The sequence below is a fragment of the Haemorhous mexicanus genome, chromosome Z, assembly GCF_027477595.1.
Source record: "Haemorhous mexicanus isolate bHaeMex1 chromosome Z, bHaeMex1.pri, whole genome shotgun sequence".
NCBI classification, from domain to species: Eukaryota; Metazoa; Chordata; class Aves; order Passeriformes; family Fringillidae; genus Haemorhous; species Haemorhous mexicanus.
This window is the reverse complement of record NC_082381.1, coordinates 29,755,924-29,768,104: the sequence shown is the minus strand read 5'-3', so window position 1 is coordinate 29,768,104 and position 12,181 is coordinate 29,755,924. Positions and strand designations below refer to the sequence as shown.

At 50.7% G+C, this 12,181-nt stretch overlaps 1 long non-coding RNA gene across 1 annotated transcript in view; it reads right to left on the bottom strand.

Annotated features, from left to right (window-relative positions):
* The window catches only part of LOC132322281 (uncharacterized), a 247,108-nt gene that overhangs the window by 7,386 nt on the left and 227,541 nt on the right, over positions 1-12,181 (bottom strand). The window lies entirely within an intron of this gene.

Here is a 12,181-nt window from a genome sequence, read left to right as displayed (position 1 = left end):
GCGGCCTGAGGGGGGCGCTGCGCTCGGGTCCGCGCGCGCCCAGCGCGGCCCCGGCGCGGGCCGGGCTCGGCTCCGCTCGGCACGGCGCGGCACGTTACGGCTGGACTTGGTGAGGGCAGGACAAGCAGGGAAGGGCAGGGCAGGGGACTGGGAGCAGTGACGGGCTCTGTCCCCACACTGCCTGGGGCTCCAGTGGTGACAGAGAGGAAGGACATTGCTTTGTCTTGGCTGGGGAAAGGATGAAAAGGAGGGATAGAAAACATTCATTTGGTCTCCTTTTCAGCAGACTAGCTGGTTTCATCTCACCATGTCTGCCTGTCTTTGTCAGAGTTGGCACATTTCTGGTGATTTGGAGTCAGCTCCAGCAGCAGGAAGGGGTAGCAATTTTGTCAGCATTGATATGAACGCTAAAGTGCTGCCCCATGGATGGATGTTGCTTTATTCAAGGGATTTTGGCCTAGAGTTGTAGCAAACTCATGCTGGTGTCTTCCCAAACGGCATTGCCTCTTTCTTTCCTCAGGAATCACCTCTTCTTTTTCTTCCCCCCATCTGGGGAGAGTTCCATGCAAATGCCTCCTGCAGCCAACTCTTGTCACTCTAGACTGACAAAGGAGATCTTGCAATGGAGAGAGACTCCCTAGAGGTGCTGTGGAGAGCTGAAGGGGGAAGCTTTGTCCCTTAGTCTTGAAGTCTTGTTGGGGAGCAGCTTGTGCTCTGGGGGATGGACACCAATGATGTTTATCCAAGCCTTGCAGGTTCATTGCTGAGCTTCCTGACACACCACAGAGACTTTGGTGTTGTTGTGCTGGCAAACAAATTTCAGTCCGGGGACTTTTTGAAATGTTTTAATTTTTTTTTTTTTTTTTGGCTTTTCTTCAGAAATATTGTCATCAACTATTGCTTCCAGAGAATCTTTTCCTACTTGTTGGGGAATTCTTTTTGCTGCCCTCCCAGATCAGGCCAATTCCCAGGGTTCATTCCCAAAGTGAGGTGTAGCCCATGGCTTCCACTCTCCAGCTGGAACAGAAGGAAGCACAGAGGTTGCTGTTGTGGGAGAGGAGCTTCTCTTTCCTGCCTGCTTTCCCTTTGGGACATGTTGGTGTGTGCTCATTTGATAAAGGCAGGTTTAAACTCTGAAGCAGTTGTGTTCCAAACTGCTCCCTCCTCGAGCTCTTCTGTGGGTATCCTTGGAGAAAAGGCCTTTTGGTGGGAGCTCCCCATGGACAGATTAAGGAAGGAGGTTGATATTTCAGGGTTGTGACTGCTGAAAGCAGCTGGTTTCTGGAGGTGTCCAGAGCTGAGAGTGGCTCCTTTTCTCACCTGTCTGCAGCAAAGGAAGTTGCAAGGTGGGAATTTCATTTCTGGGGATGGCCACCAGGGGTGTTTGCCAAGAGATGGGCTGGCAGAGAGGCAGGTCTTGTGCTAAAGTGGCTTTGCGTTTGTTTTGCTGGTGGGGAGGGTCAGAGATGCAGACACAGACAGCAGCTGAAGGAACAGTGTAATTTACTGTAATGCAAAAGTGCAAAAAAGGGTCAGGAAAGGAAAGGCTAGGCAATGCATCACACCATTATTACATAAGGTTGCCTCTGGTGATTAAGAAGGATACATCACCAGATACCCCAATCCTTTGCCCTTCATCCAGAGCCACACATCAGCTGGGAGAAGCTGTTCCAGACAAGCCCTATTGATCCACGGCCGGGAACCGGGAAATCCTGCGGTGCTTCCGCCTTTGCCGGCCTCGAGGCTTCCGACTGCGCTGTGAGAGTAGCCCAGCTCTGATAGTGCTGGACGAGCAATGTGCCAGAGCTTCTGCTGGGGAGACAGCTGGTTTCATTCTCCTCTTGGTTTTCTTCCTGAGCTGTCCCAGGTCTCAAGGAGGAACCAAGGCCAGGTGTGGCCTTGTCCATTTCCCTTCTGCTGGAAGGTGAAGCCGTGTTTCACCAGTGAATGGATGCATCAATCCTTTTGATAGTATTACTTGCTTAAGGAGCAGATACATAGAACATTTGGTTGGAAAGATCATCTGTAGGGCAGCTTTGGCTCAGGTCCTGTTGTTGAGGCTTCAGTCAGGATCTGTTGTTCAGGCCTTAGTCCTTCAGTATTTTGTGGTGCAAATCAATGCTGTGCAGAGCTGGAAACAAACAAGTCTGTCTTTAGCACATTTGAGACAGGGAACAGGATTAGTCCTGCAAGGCCAGGCTAGGGCCAAGAGCAGAAGGCCAGCACCCTGCATTTGCACACAGGCAGCCCTCCAGAGCAAGAAGCCACTCCTGCCCAGGGGCTGAGGTGCCCGAAGCTGCCTCCCCGCTGTGTAGCTCTGCAGAGGCCACGGAGCGCAGGGTCCTGGGCAGCCAGGGCAGACCATCATGTTTTCCTTTCCTCTCCCAAATTTAACACAGCTTTTTGAGAAAATTGACTGATGTAGCTTGTGCTGCTGGTGGTGCTTTTGTCTGCAGGTGAGGGCAGGTGATTTGAACTAATGACAGAGTCCACTCTTAACATCCCAGCTTTGCCAAGTCCAGAAAACCATTCACAATTGGGCTAGCAGTGCTCAGCAGTTTTCCTAGTTTTTGGAAAGCTATGACCTTAAGAAACCCAAATGATTTTTCTCCAGGAGGATATCAGCAGTAGCATGATGCCAAGTTTTTCCACCTCTTTTCTGTGTCTTTGGTGCTTTTAGGATTTCCTCAGTGCCCAAATGGAATGAAAGGACCTGTGGTATTGTGATTTGAGGGCTCTGTGTTGTGCCTTGCAACATGAGTGTTCATAACAAGCTGGACACCCCACTCATGGCTCTGTCCAGTTGAATTCATCCCAATTCTGTGCAAACAGCAGCCATGAGATGCTGAAAAGAGCAAGCACAGTGGGTGGGTGATTGCTGGGGGGCACAGCCGGGGGCTGATTGCTGTGTGGGCAGAAGGTTTTTGACTGCTGTACATCTTCACTCTCCTAAGTTGGAGGAATTTATCAAATCTATCTGAAATGAAAAGATATCAAAATGTATGAAATAATACATATTAGTTTATCACAGATGTAATTTAACATCTTTACCCTATTGCCAGCCAGGGGTCTATGTACAAATCACGAACAGGACGGGACTGCTGAGGAGCACCTCCAGCTGCTTGTTTTCCAGCATCAGTCTCATTACATGGTTATGACAATAGGAAGATGCCAGCAGCTCACAAACCCAGCAGCAAAGAACTTAATGTTATAATTTACTTTAAAATTTTTTGACCATTGTCCTAGGGTGAAGTTAGGGTGCTTGTATCACCATTCGTGTGTGCTGTTTATGCTGGATATTATATTCTGTGCCTTCAAGAGTGGCTCTGAAGAGTGAATGTTTTGTTTTGGCTTCTTATCAGCCGCTCGCCCATGGCCGGTGGGACATACAGACAGTACAATACACAGTGCTGCTTTTGCTTTTTGCCCTGCTTTTCACTTTGCTCTTGCTTCTGCTCTGCTTCTGCTTGCTCTGACTTTTTGCTTCTTCTCATTAGTTAGTTTAGCTAAACAGTCCCAATTTCTTCCTGGACTGTTCTCCTTTCCTCTTTGGATCTACTCGAACCTGCTCTGGACTGAGACCTGGGAAACACCGAGAGTTTGTCCCCGGTGGCTGCAGCAGCTGCCCCAGCGCTGGAGGGACTGATAACAGAGTGACCACCCCCAGGAGAGACTTTCTGAATTTGTCATCTTTTTCAGAGCGGTGAAAGAGTGGCGTCATCTGGTATTTTTCATTTTGTGTGCTGGGGAGTGCTGTGCCTGTTAAATAAACAGGTTCTTTCCACTTCTCTCCGAGGAATTCTTCACGAACCAGTTGGGGGAAGGGGCCGTGTGGGTTTGCTTTCTGAAGGGGCCCCCCTTTGGGGATTCTCTCCCAAATTTGCCCTAAACCAGGACAAACAGTCACACAAAGCAAAAGCATAATGACCGTAGTTCTACCTAACCACTTTAGGCACACATGCCTTTTTGAAAACACTGCTTGCTTATTCTGAATACAATACCTGCTTGTTAGACATAAAACACAATGCACAGAGCTCCATTATTAAGCTTAGAACTTCCTAATATCTTGTTAGATATACTTTTCTGTAGCTTAGGGATTTATTCTACATAAGCATTAATACACAGATCATTGTTCTATTTGTCCTTACTTTTCCACTTCTTATATAATTTTTCTTCTGACAAATCTTATGGCTAGTGCTTAGCTCTAATCAAAGTTCTGCTTTCTCTGAGGCCTGCCTTTTGCAGCTTTGCCAAACCCCTCTGATTTTGAGGATACCCACAGAGAGGTACTCTGTCTTCTGACTGCTTCTGTTGCCTTGTTTTGTTTTTGCTACCCTGAGTTTTCTGGAAGGAAGAAACCCCAGGGACAGAAAGCACCATTTCTAGAGCACTAGCAGGGCAAAAAATCCCAGCAAGATGAAGCAACCAGAATAAATTGATGAGTGGGATTCTGGGCCAGGTTTGCCTGTGATGGCAAGGTCCTGCACATGAAGATGGAGGTCCAGATTGTCCCGTCACTCCTCATTCTGCATTTTTCAGGAACTAGAGGAATCCTGATGGAGCCTGTGAAGCACTTGAGCTTGGAAAGTCATGCTTCACTCTTCTTTATTGTTTTGGGTTTTATTTGTGAGCAGCATCCATTTGTAACATCAGCCGAGTCTGCTTCATTCCTGGTGCTGCTCATCATTTTAGTGAAGAGGAGGAAGGAGACGTTAACATGGTGATAATCACATCAGGACCATTTACTCCATAACTAGCTTAGAGTAGGACTGTAGAGTAAGAGTATAGAGTAGAATTGTAAATGAATAAAGTTTCTGAAACTTCATCTCATCTGGAGGATTCCATTCTTTCTCACCCTGTGAACAAGCTCAGCATTTCCTTCTGAGGTGTCACTTGTCTCTTAAAGGTGCAAAGTGACATTTATGGCTTCTTTAGTGTGCCTTGAAAGTGGGGAAGGATCTTCTTCAGTCATCTCCAGACCACACTGCCTTTGGAATTTGGCCCACTGGCCTCTTTTGGCACAGCTGTGGCACTTCCAGATGAGGCAGAAAGGGCAATGGCACTTGCAGGCAGAACCAAAGGAAGATTGGGACAGCCCAAACACCCTGTGCAGATGCAGGCATTGAGCTGTGACTGGAGAACATTTGGGCTCCTGCCACTTGGATTTGGATGTCCAAATGCAATCTCTTTGGCTAAATAAATAGGGCAGGAGATCTTTCTCCTTTTTAAGCCTTCATTAAAAATCAGTTTAGGTGGGAAGAATCAACGGGTTGTGCTCACACCACTGCTGCTTCCAGGAGGGGCATTGAGGAGGAGGAAAAGTGCAGCTTTGTCAGCTGGTCTGCAGGCAGAGCTGGGGGTTCCATCCTCACCAGAAGATTCCCCCTTTTTTGGTTTGACATACTGCTGCTTCCAGGAGAGGCATTGAGGAGGAGGAAAAGTGCAGCTTTGTCAGCTGGTCTGCAGGCAGAGCTGGGGGTTCCATCCTCACCAGAAGATTCCCCCTTTTTTGGTTTGACATACAGGGTCCTCTTTCTGGCCAATGTCTTTTTAGGTTATGGTGAAAGGTAAAAAGGGTCTCAGTGGGCACTGGATTCTGTTCCTTACATCTAGATTTCCCTTCAATCTCTTAATATCAAGTTGCCTCATTGTTGTTAGGGGTTTTTGTTAGGTTTGGTGAAATATTTCCTCATTTGCAGGTTAGTCCCGTGGTCCCCTCTCCTTCAGCCTCTCAAAGGTGGGGGGGGGACCCTGCCATCCTCTAGGCAGCAGCAGGGTGGTACAAAAAAGGCCGAATTCTCAACTATAGGAAGTTAACGACTAAGTATTAACAGGTGATTACAACATGAAACTATCAACAATGAACAGTTAGAACTGCCCCCTCGCTGCCACTGCCCCAGCATGTGAACTCTGCAACCTTTTAAAAAATGGGTAACTTTTTTTACTCATAACATTTGATGGAAGGAGAGGCTTGCTCAAGTGAGAAAGCAGAAAGATCAGAGAGGGTGCTCGGGAAGGTCCCCTGTGGCGCAGAGCTGTCAGCGCCTGTGAGGTGAGAGTGGGCCCGGCCTTGCCGGGGGTGGAGCCCCAGCAGAGCCCGGCAGAGGCCGGAGCAGCCTGAGCCTCGGCAGAGGCAGGCTGGAAGGAGGCCCAGGTAGCTGCGAGAGGCAGCAGCCGGGCCCTGGGTGCCTCTTCCTGGGAGCGGGCGAATGCTCCGCTCTCAGAGCCCGGCTGGCAGCTGGCTGCTCCCGAGGGGAAGCGCAGCCGTGCTGGGCACAGCCCGGACTGGAGGCTTTGGCTGTCTGGAGTGTGCCCAGGAGCAGAGCAAGGCGAAGGGCAGCCGAGGGCCGCTGGGCTGGCTGAGCATTCCTCCTCTTCTGCTGGCTGCCCTGTAACTCCTGGGAAAGGTCAGCAGTGTGTGCAGCACTCTGGGCACCGGGGGAGGGAGCTGGGCTGCTGGGCAGGCTGGAGCACAGGGCAGCTCCTTCAGGCACGGCACTTCTGCCAGGGGAAGCGAGGCCGGCGGGAGGCAGTGACAGCTTGGCAGGTCACATCTGCAGGAGCCAGTGCCTCATGCAGCTCTGGGAGGAAGCGCCTGCAATCCTGCAGTTCTGCACTGAGCCAGAGCAAAGGGCTGAGATGCAGAGTGTTTTGCAGAAATATTCAGGCCCACCAGGCCAGCCTGCTTTGTGCTCTCTGGCGCACAGCAAGCGCTGTGCAACGCAGCTCTGAGCTGCTGGGAGAGAGGAAATTGGGGATGTGCCTGAGGTGAGTCAAGGGGTTAGCTGAAAATGTAATTAGGATAATTGAAAAGTGCAGATGAGTCGAGGGGCCAGCTGGGAATATAATTGGGATAGCAGAAGATTGCATATTTTTGTGAGATTTTAAATTGAATTTAGAAGCTAAGTTAGTAATTTAGCTAGCAGAAATCACGTACCTAAGTTAAAGAGTACCAAATATATTAGGAACGTAAAGCTAGGAGTGACGGGGATAGATGAAGCAATTGTGAAGGAGCAGACACCACAGAAATACCTTGCCTTAAGAAAAATCAAACAGATAGGAGAGGCTTGGACCATGACCAGCAGGTCAAAAGGTCCTGCCACCTGGCCATGGGAGAAGAGTTCCCCATGAGGAAGATGGCTTTCTTCCTCCCATACAACCACTCCCTCATTTCAAAATCCCACCGACCCAGTTAAGGGAATACAATTGCACAGCTGTAATCGATACTCAGCTGATAAAAATACAAAGCAAGCAGGTAATAATTATGTATTATGGGTCCTTAGAAACCTTATGTAAAACCTTTTCTGTAGAAATAGAGAGCAGGAGTCTGCAACTCCTTGCATATATCTTTAGAAACTAGTTCACATGTGTCCAGCGTTGCAATAAATACCCTTCTTTTCTACTAGAATTAGTTGAAGAGTCGTCTGTCCGTGCTTCAAGGGTTATGCTGGAGTAGTGAACTGATTTGGAAGGGAGCTCAAGAGTTTCAGTAGGCAGTTTTTGGAAGAGATGGAAGCCTCTTGTGACTGAAGGGAAAGCCATTTGGAATGGAGTAGTGACCCCAAAGTCCATACAATACTGCACCAAAGGATTACACCCTTCTCTCTTCAGGACCTTCTAACTGATCCTGCCTAAGTTCTGCTTCTACTGAATATCAGCCAGGGCTCACACCTGTGTTTCAGGGCTGTTCTTCCTCTCAGTGCAAATGGCTTAGCTGTCTCTCACTGCCATATTGCTTCCCCAAGGCTGGTCTCTTCCATATCCCTCATAAAAGGACTTTATCTCAGATCCCCAAATTTTGCAGGTATGCCTGCATGAAAAAACCACCTACAATAAAAACCGTCAGGAGGATCATGGCATAAAGGCAGATTCCATTTATCAAACCCACAGCAACTGCACTGATTTGTGTCTTCCCACTTCTTTTCCATGTTCTGAAACACTAAGAACAAGTTGAGCCAAGAGCACTAGTATCCTTGTTGAGGGCATCTGAACACATTTGACAGTGTGTCATGGTTTGACCTGGCGCAATGCCAGTGCCCCCATGAAAATATATTCTCCCTGGTGTCTACTGTGAGATGTGATCAGAAATAGAGCAAAGTGCAGGCTCCAGCTTGGAAATAAAGGGAAAACAAAAAACTTTATCAACTTACAATATATAAAAGAAACACATGGAACTCAGAATGAAAGCCATCCAAAAACATTCCTCCTCCACCCACCACATTTCCAACACAGCAGAGAGACAAAACCTCAGATTCTCAATCAAGTTACCACCCCTCAGATCCCCAACTCTCAGTCCAGCACCACCCTTCAGATAATCAATTCTCAGTTCATCGAGAAGAGAGGAGTCCCTCTTGTACCATAGGCTTCCCCAGGAAACACAGTGGAAACCTCTTGTGTTTCCATGTCACACGTGGCACTGCCCGGAGAACATCTGCCATTGTGACATCTTCCTTCCATGTACAGTGCTCTCACCACTGCACATGGACCAGAGCTGATTCTAGAGTTCCCCTTTTAAGAATGCTCTGCCCAGTTCCAAAAAAAAAGCACAGTCTCTCACTTTCTGGACACCTGTCCCCCCCAAATTCACCCCCTGGGGCCCAGGGGTCTCGAGAACAGAGATCTTCTTCTCCACTGAAGATCGAGGGCACCACCACCCTCCTCACCCACCGTCTCTGTTCACGCACTCCTCACATCACATCACTGCACTCTCTTGGCTCCAAGCCATTGCCTCCCCCTAAATGCAGTCTCTGTGTCACAGGAAAAATGGTTCTGTCCATGGCAATACACGAAAAGTCCAGCCAAAGGCCACTCCATCATCTCCTCCCACCTAGAGTTCTTCTCGAGTCTTCTGACATTTTTCACTTGCACGGACTTTCATCACACTTGCCCATTTCCTGCTCTTCCATCTCTCTCTTCTCATTCAGATCCAGGAGGATCAGTATTTGTACGGTTTCCATCATCCAAGAAAAGGGTTAAAACCTTGGGCTCTGCCCACCCAGAACTCCCAGGACTGCCCTGCCAGGCACAGGTACCTTCTCACCGCATTCCCCTCCCCTTCTCCTTCTCAGCTGGGCTGTGCTGCCAGCATAAGTTATCAAATTTCAAGGTGGCACAAGCACAGATGCTCTCTCTCACTCTCTCTCCCGGGGGGTGGGGGTGGGGCTGCCCGATGGCTCTCAGTGTTCCTCCACCCTTCCATCCTGAAGGGGCCTTCACCTCCCTTCTCCGTCCAGGTCACAGCCTACCTCACCTGGCCGCATGGCTTCCCCCGCAGCTGGGCAGGGGAGATCTCACCTCTTTCACCCACTGGAACCAAGAGAGCTTCCCCCTGGGAGTTCTCTGCTTTCAACCCCCTGTGTCCTCAGAGGCGCATCCATAATCCTCAGTGGCCACACCAGGTGCCAATATTCAAATATCAGCACCTATTGGTTTGACCACCAAACTCCCAAAAACTCACTTCCTTTTTAAACCGGGACACAGTGACACTTCATCCTATTGCCTATATTCTCCCATGGAAGATTCCTTGCTCTTTTTTCTCTGCCACCAATGGGGATCCGCAGTCCCTGCCCGACACTGCTCGCTGTGGGTTGTGAAGGCAGAGGCGATGCTCTGGTGCACCTGGCGCAGGTGAGCCTTGCGCCCGGGCAGGGACCGATGCTCCGAGCTGCCGTGGATACGGCGGCGAATCCGAGCGGTGCCAAGGCCTCGCTGGGAACCCGAGCGGCGCCCGTGGCGCTGCCTCCCCGGGCAGGGCTGTGCTCTCAGCGCCGCCGGGGCTGCCGAGCAGCGCTTTCCACGTGCCTCCGGCTCCGGAGCCAGCCCCGCAGCCGCGCTCTCCCGGAACGCACTGACCCACGCTCATTCTCGGCCCGGCTGCAGGACTCCCCGAGCCGGGGATCTTTCCTTTTTCCAAGGCTCACCTCGTCCCTGGGCTCTCCCCTCTCTCCAAGGGCTGTCTCCCCTCTCCCGGCATGCCCCCTCCCGGGACTCATGTGCCTTCTCCCAGAGCTCTATCCGCGTTCCCGGTATCTCCCCTCTCTTGGACTCTCCCCCCTCCCAGCCTGTCTCCCCTCTCCCTTGCTCACCCCTTCCTGGGGATCTCCCCGGCTCCCGTGCTCTCTCTCTGACCCCGGGCTCTCCCCGCTCCCAGCGGCCCTCCGGACCTGTGGCCCGTCTCCCTGGGTCCTCCCCTCTCTCCCGAGAGCTCCGCCTTCTCTCGGACTCTCCCGCCTCTCTCGGGAGCTCCCCCTTCTCCCCGGGGACTTCTCCCGCTTGCAGGATCCCTTCCCTCTGCCAGAGTTCTGCCCTCCTGCCAGCATCTGTCCCCTCTCCCGCTCACTTCTCCCTGTGCCAGGTGTCTCTCCCCTCTCCCGGGATGTCCGCCCTTTCCCGGAGCGCCCCATTCCCCCGGCCCCTCGCCGCCCGTTCCTCGCCGCCTCGGCCGGATCGCTCCGGGGCCGCGCTCGGAGCGCAGCGGGGCCGGGCCGGGGCCGCCGGGGCCGCGCCAGCTCCGCCCGCGGGAGGAGCCGCGACAGCGCCCCGGCAGGGGCCCCGCGCAGGCGGAGCGGCTCCGGCTGCGCCCGGAGCTGTGCCTGAGGAGGGGCTGCGGGATGTGGGAGCTCCTCCGGGCTCGCTCCGGACACGAAGAGCTCCGAGCTGTGCTCACTTTGTACCTTCAAGGCTGTCGGATGCCTTGCAGTGCAGCTTGAGTGCTCGGGCTATTCCGGTCACTTCTAGTCTTCTGCTGAGTATTGCCGGCCGGGAGTCTATGTACAAAGCACCAACGGGACGGGACTGCTGAGGAACGCGCCTCGAGCTGTCTGTTTTCCAGCATCAGTCTCATTACATGGTTATGACAGTGGGAAGATGCCAGCAGCTCACGTCCCCAGCAGCAGGCAATGAATTTAATGGCACAACTTACTGTAAAAATGTTTTGACCAATCCCACGAAGGAAAAACATATTGACAGTAGTTCTATCCAACCACTATAAGCACACGTACCGTTGGTTAAAACACTGCTTGCTTATTTCAAATACAATACCTGCTTGTAAGCCTTAAAACACAATGCACAGAGCTCCGTTATTAAGCTCAGAAGTTCCTAATATCTTGCTTGATAGACTTCTCTGCAGCTTAGGGAGTCATTCTAGCCAAGCGTTACTACACTGGTGCATTAGTATTAATCAAGTTAGAATAAGCAGCCCAGCTCAGCTCGATGGAGCTGCCTCTAGACAGACCAACAGAGACTCACAGGCAAAGGGAGCTCCCCTAAGATGCAGACATTGTATTGGTTCAGAGTCTGGGGGCACAGAGATAGATCAATGAGCTGTCTCGGCCCGGGAGTTTTGAATGGGCTATAAAAGGGTGCCAGAGGCAATAAACAAAGGTGTTTGCTGATGACCAAAGGGAGTTCTGTCGTGTGTTACATCTCAGACATACGAACATCCTGGATTCTACAGTAATATACACAAACCATTGCTCTAGTTGTCCTTACTTTTCTACTTCTCATAGAACTTTTCTGCTGACAAATCTTATGTCTACTGCTTAGCTCTAACCGCAGTTCTCCTTTCTCTGAGGCCGGCCTTTTGCAGCTTTCCCAAAACTCTCTGATTTGAAGGATTCCAACAACTCCTCCTCTTGGTACAACTAAAAAGAAACATTTGTACCCAAGTCATTCATTAACTACCTTGCATTTCATAGCTTTACTATAGTGGACCTGTGTACGCGAGACAAGGGGGGGGGCGAGGGGGGTGTAGCGGTTTATTGCAAAGGGCATGGGTGCAGGGCCCTGCTGGGAGCTGCCAGCTGCAGCTCAGAGCAGGCCTGAGAGAAGAGAGGGGTAGAGAGGATGAGAGGGTAAGAAGGTAAAAGGCAAGAGCTGAGAGACTAGAGATAAGAGTTAAGAGCATAGAAAAGTAAGTAAGAGAGCGAAGTTCCCTTTACAATACAATAAATAATCTTCTGTGTTGAATATTCTGATTCTCACTAACCAATCTAGTACAACATACAAATCCTGTAGCATTTATGTACAGCTTAGAAGAATCACTACATTACCATACTGTGCTACATTTTAAACCCTAAAAACTACTCTTTGGACCCCTTCTGCCAAGTTGGAAGGGTCTGCTCAGACCCTTGGACCTGCCTGCTTGCAGAGGGTCTTGTTTCATCAAAAGGGGATTACCTTC